The 6373-nt window shown below is 38.6% G+C and overlaps 1 long non-coding RNA gene across 1 annotated transcript; it reads left to right on the top strand.

The window, feature by feature from the left end:
- The first annotated feature begins 904 nt into the window (after nucleotides 1–904).
- Nucleotides 905–2530, top strand: LOC120107227 (uncharacterized). The gene is made up of 3 exons (XR_005509129.2): nucleotides 905–1120; nucleotides 1876–2192; nucleotides 2309–2530. It is a non-coding gene; the product is annotated as an uncharacterized LOC120107227 (long non-coding RNA).
- The last annotated feature ends 3843 nt before the right edge of the window (nucleotides 2531–6373 follow it).

Below are 6373 nucleotides of genomic sequence, written 5' to 3'. Positions count from 1 at the left end.
TGAGAGTGCTTCGAAGTCAAGATATCATAGAATAAGCCTAGAAAGGGTTACAGAATGGATGAATATTTTGATGCTGTTTCGGAGGATATAAGTTCAACTCAGATTAGACCTGTGGATTGGTTCGGGCACAAATATGATAGAGCTGAATCATTAGCGAAAATTAAGGTTAAGGTGGTGAGGTTGTTAAAATTGTTTAGCGAGAATCTGGACGGATTCGTAATCAATCTAGGTTCAGGTCTATTCTAGGTTGGTGCAAGCAGCTTCCCCTCATTTAAATAATTTGGCTAAGCTTAGTTTACTTATTTGACTTCATTTAAGGTTCTTAGGTTAAACAAAAGATGGAGGAGAAGAAATTAAGCAAGGAGATAGATATCTTGTAAAATCCTGTCTATGTTGGAAATGGACTTGTTCAACAGGCGAACCATGTAGGGTTCAGGTCGAGCTTACCCTTAAGGAATAACTAAAATCACTCATGCCCGGGCCTGGCTTCTGGGCCTACTTACTAGGTCCAAGCTCGGTTACTGGAGCTTTGGGCTAGCCCAATCTAAATAAACAGTTGTTCAATTCCTAAATCATGCTTTTTCTATAGCTGGATGGGGACAACGGTAATTTGAAAACTATACAGAGTTGAAAGATGCAGATCATGTAACCATCCTTTTGTAGGTCAAACCCCAATAAAGAATAAAAAATAATATAAAATTTATCTTTCAATGAACGGCCTTTCCTTGGGAGAATATCAAAATTATGAACGTGCCGTCACTTGGCCAATTGTCCTCCAAGTGGGTGCTGAGTGAGATAAGCTTCACTTGGCCATATGTCCCTTGCACTGATAAAGAATACCAAATTATCACGTTCTTATGCTGCTTGTCGTCGGATCAGGGACAAGAAAATAAATAAATAAAATTTTGATTCTTCCCCTCTCCCTGGGAGAGGGTACTCCCCTCTTTCCCTCTCCCCAGGGAGAGGGAATGGGGAAGGGAAAGCCCGATAAAATCTCATTATGCAATGGAAGCCATCATGCAATCACCTTCCACATGCACAAGCATTAGAGAAAGCCCGATTAGAAGAGTTCTTAGGCAGAAGCTCAGCTTGAGGGAGATCAGCATGGCTCAGAGGAAAGGTGAGTGAAGTTCATTCAGGAACTTTTGATCCACATTGGAGAGTCCTCATTGTGGTCATATGTATTTTTATTGCCATTTGATCTCTTCTTGAGTATGAGCATTTGTTAAAGTTCCTTTTTAACGTTACCTGTTCATTATTTGTCAGTCCGCTCGGCTTGCTAAAGCCCGAAATCCTTAGGACAAGTTCCAGACTCTGTGGGCTGAGCCATGCCCGGAAAACAAACCTGTTTAATAAATAGACCAGGCTCGGACATCAGGATTAAAGCCAGCTTGGCCTGAATATTTTTTATTTTTCTTGTATTGTTTGTTTCTATTTGATCTATTTATTTACTTATTTGACAATTGTTGCTGATACATGAACTTAATAGAACAATAAACATGTTTAGATTGTCAGCAATATTTAATCATTCATACTTCAGCCAGAAAACCCGAGATCCAACTTAAGGCCTGAAGCTCGAGTAAGGATTTGACTTGGACTTGGAAGATAAGCCTGAATCTATATAAATTATGTTGATATGCGGGCAAAGCCAAGCCCAGCCCGATCCACAAACACATCCACATGTAACATAAGAAGCCATGATGCACAACATGTCACGATTCCTCCAGCACTTTCCATTTCACATTGCTACATCATTAAATTCATATTAAGATATGTATTTCTACAATGTACCATCAAGTATCCTCAAGCATTTTCCGTTTCATGCTGCTACATCATTGAATTCATATTAAGATATGTATTTCTACAATATATTAGAAAAATCCAATCTTCGAGGAGATGCTCCTAGTTCCGGTGACAAAATTCTTCAAGGATCTGCTAAAGAAACCCCTAGCAAGCATGAGCCAAGCCACTTGCCTCTTCCTAAAGTATAACTTGGAGATAAGATGCTTAAGTTAGATATAAAATCGAACGACAAAGGTAAATGTTCAACTACAACAAAGGAGCTTCATATCGTCGATCTGTCAAATGGAACTAAATGGATAATCGATGACAAGATTGTAGTCGATCTACTCAAAAAGTACAAGTCTGCACCTGATCAGAAGACGAAAGATGAAATTATAAAACTTCTTCAGGTCAGCCAAAAGAGAAATTACATTGGACACAAGCTATAAAATATTGCCCATCCTCCTTTATTTTATCCTGTTTTATGTTTATCTAACATTTATTTATTTCCTTGTCTCACTTGCAGTCAAGGGTTGCTTCGTTGAGCACCAAACGTCGAGGCCGGCCAATCCCATGAGATTTGCCAAGCATCAAAGGACAGAGCAGGAGGTGGTTTGGATGGAAATCGTTTGGCTTGATGTTATCGCATATAATGAGGCAATGTGGTCTTTTACCTTTGAAGTTTGGCATAACCGTTTATGGTAGGTTTGTGAAAATTAAATTATATGCTTTGGTTATAGGGTCGAAATGGCCTGACTTTGCACGCTTTGAAGATCTTAGATTGCTAATAGAGGATAACAGAACGAAGTGTTAGTTTGGAATTATCAAGGAAGTTTTAAGGAGCAAAAATTTTTGGAAAATCCAAACAAACTATGTGGAATATAGGCTCACTTGCAATATATGGAATGCCAATTACAACAAGAAAAACAAAATCAAGCTTAGAGCAAAATTGATATAGACAAGAAAACTAAAACAAATAATATAAAATTCTATTTTAGTGGGCAAATGAGGAAATATTAGTATTATCAGTAAGATATGGAGCTTGTTAGTTAAGGAGGGAGAAAATATATAAAAAAAAGGGCCTTTTGGCTCTTCGCTTTTTATAAAAAAATATTAGTTAACATTTTCAATGCTCATTAGAGTAAGATATCTTTTTTAATCTCTAATTTTTATGTCAGCTGATTTTTTTCCTAGATAAATAGTTGCTGAGCAATTTTTCCTAATATTCTTAATATAATTACAAATGGCCAATAATTTTAGCTAGGTGGATTAGGAAGCATCTTAATTGCAATGCGTGTAGCCTTTTTTTATTTACACGGAGTATAGATGCATGTGCCTGCTCCCCAAATATTAGTATCTCTCTCAAAGAGAAATAAACCCTGCAGTAAAGAATACCTGGTGGATCATTTTGAAGTAATTTTTATTAAAAAAAATAGAACCCTCACGGAGTCCAAAATAATACTCAAATCTTTTCCTGCCGTGCATTATACGTTCAAATAAAATTAGATGGGAGAAACAATATGCTTCTATTTATTAAATTCACTCTCTTGACTAAGATGACCTTATGAATTTGTTATATGAAAATTGCCTTCAAGCCGAATCTTGTAGCAAAAATCTTCAACGCCACATGCTTTATATTAAAATTCTTGAAGGCAATTGGTGGAAGTACATAAGATTTCCAATCCGTGAAAAGGAGGAGCTATTATTGGCACGTGCTCAGGGCCGGCCCGTCCGTTAGGCGACCGAGGCGGTCACCTAAGGCCTAGGCCCGAAGAAAGGCCCTGCATCGCTGAGAAATAGCTGTCAACTGTAGCTTGTCCCAATCCCATCGCCATGGCTGTAAAGCTGGTAAGCCGTAAACCTATCACCTATGGCATGCGGCTACGGGCTATTCCCCTTGTCCTTGACGTCTCCTTGCCTCCTTGGTCCCAATTCCCACTTTCCAGTTCCCAAATCCCAGCAAGGCAGCACGACTATTCCTTTTTCCTCCTCGGAAGTCAGACCTCATTTCCTTCAGGTATCATCGTCGATCAGTTCTTGATCCGACCCTGTCTCTTGGTTTTCTTTTTTCGATCCGGGCTCTCTATGTGGCCGTAGATTTCTAATTGGTTCTGGCTTGCTTTGCTCTCGTGATCTCTGTTGGCGATGGTTTTGTTTTTCCTAGCTTGGGTTTTGTATTGGATGGATTTGGATGGGTTTTTGTTTCAATTCATTTTTCATAAAGTTTGGGGATTTCAGTCGATCTGGAATTTAGGGGCTGTGGTTGTTGAACCACCATTTCCCCATTTTTATTCGAGTTTGATGGGGCTTTGTTGTGGGGTTTGAATCTTGATGGGGCTTGCCGCGGAGAAAGTTGAATGGCTTTGATGTGGCGCATGAAATGCTCTGTTAATGAGAGCTTCCCCACACAGCAAACAGTATGGGTTGGGATTTATTTTTTTAATCTGTTGAGGGCCAGGTTCCCTGTAGGTATTTGTTGTTGTTGTTGGCTTGCTGCTGCTGTTGTTTTAAGAGCTTAGCCGGTTGCCTGTAGGCTGTGGGTAGAATTAAATCCACCCTGTGTTTCTCAGAAAATAGAGACTCCCTCTGATTAATAATAATTAGAGGCTCTGTCCCTCACCGCTCTTCCTCTCTGATTAACAATGATTAAATTTTGGTTTTATTCGAGTTTTACTAGAGATTTTCATTTTCTTTTTGATAATTATATCGTCTCACTTGCTTACATTATCAGATAACTAGAGCTTATGTTTTGGATGGTGAAATTTGTATTGTATTTTTCTCTTCTCACCGGTGATCATGTTTTAATTTGGACAATCAATGTTCTTTTTTGTAATAATCAGGTTAATGTTATCCTGGTTGTGTAGTTCTTTTGTTTGAAACAGTCAATAATATTGCAACAAAAATGGGACTTGCATAGGTTGTCCAAGTTATAGCATGGCAAAAATGAGTTGTCTTTAAATCAGTTCCGATAGTTTCTATCTTTGTTTGACCTACCTATATACTTCTTAGATAATGAAAATTAATATTGAGGATTCTTTAGCCCGAAAGTAGTACATCCAGTGGACCTTTGTGAATTTGATCTCAACTTTTCATGACTTATGTTAAAACTCTCTGACTCTTTAGCTAGTATTTAAACAGCCTAATTTTTTGTTTTTTCCAAAAAAATAAATAGTCTGGTTTCTAAATATATGAAGTACTAACCTCTGTTTCATATGATTATAATCTCTAAGATACATAAATGTCATCATAATACCTTTACAATTTCTCTGGGATTTCAATTCATAGTAATCATTATATGACTATTGTATAACAGTGCAGTAGGAATTTTCATTATTTCAAAAAATGACACCCTTATAATGACACCGGCAAGAAAATGGAAAGATCTTCAAAAGAAAATAAAATTACAATAGCCAGATAAATGTATTGCAAAGCTTATGCTATTTTATAGCACTTCTTGAACCCCCAAAGTTAGAGCTATTGTGGCTTGCTGAGTCCTTTTTTCATCCATTCTTGAGCCCTAGCAATGAACCCCGTATGGAACTCCATTCTTAATTAGCTGAAAGGTGATGTCTTATTTCTTTTTGTGGACGTGGGCTTTCCCATAATTGTATTGAAAGATGACAGCATGTGGGAATGCATAGCTAGTACAAATAAAATTCTACAGTTAAGTTATTGAATTAAAGTCAAAGAATGAAACCCAGTGACAAGCTAGTACAAATAAAATTCTACCGTTAAGTTATTGAATTAAAGTCAAAGAATGAACCCAGTGACAATGGTATGCACAATATAATAAAAATGTTTAGTTTTGGCTGGCACTCATGAGCTTAATGGTAAAGTTATTCCTTTTTCTTACTCTAGTTAAGTTTTCTTACTCATGAGCTATTCGTGACGTGCTCTCATATTTTCCTGGCAATAAATACAAATACCTGGCTACTTCAGTATGGGAGGCAAATACATGATGTATGGGAGGCAAATACATGATGTATGTACCAAGGCCATTTGCCCATTCTGAATCTGGACATCACTGAACTCTGAAGCTCTTGCAGTTTTAACTCATTATTAAAAATGTCAAGAAAAGGGTGGTAGGTCCCAACCAGAGAAGAAACCAACAAAGATAGGGGAAAGGAAATGATATTCAGTGGCTCTTCCCAAAGAGGAGAAGCCATGCAAAATAGCAAAGATACAGTTCCCTCTTCGGGTGAGAGAAACCCAATACAAGTTAACCAACAGAACAAAGACAAAAACTCCCCTCACTCCCCCTTCCACTTAATTACTCCCGTACAAGGCGAGCCATCGTCCATCACACCCTATCACGTCCCCCCTCTGCTTCGGAATCCATCAGTGCCCTTTTCCCCCACGTCGACGCGGACTACGGGCCATCACACATCGCTCCCATTTCCCCACGACCACTCCGAAGCCCCTCTGGCTCTCCATCCTTCGTCCGCGTGTGATCCGAGCCATCACGCGTCTCCGCCCCTCGTCTCGCGTTCGCTTCAATTGTACTTTTGCTCTTTGAACATGAAGATCCTTTATCGGTTGAAGAAATCCGGATCCGACTGCTGACAATGAAAAACGGAGAAGATAGAGACAA

This window comes from Phoenix dactylifera, chromosome 18 (genome assembly GCF_051530095.1).
Source record: "Phoenix dactylifera cultivar Ajwa chromosome 18, Ajwa_hap1_PhDact_Kaust_v1.1, whole genome shotgun sequence".
Taxonomy (NCBI): domain Eukaryota; kingdom Viridiplantae; phylum Streptophyta; class Magnoliopsida; order Arecales; family Arecaceae; genus Phoenix; species Phoenix dactylifera.
This window is presented reverse-complemented; position numbering and strand designations above follow the sequence as displayed.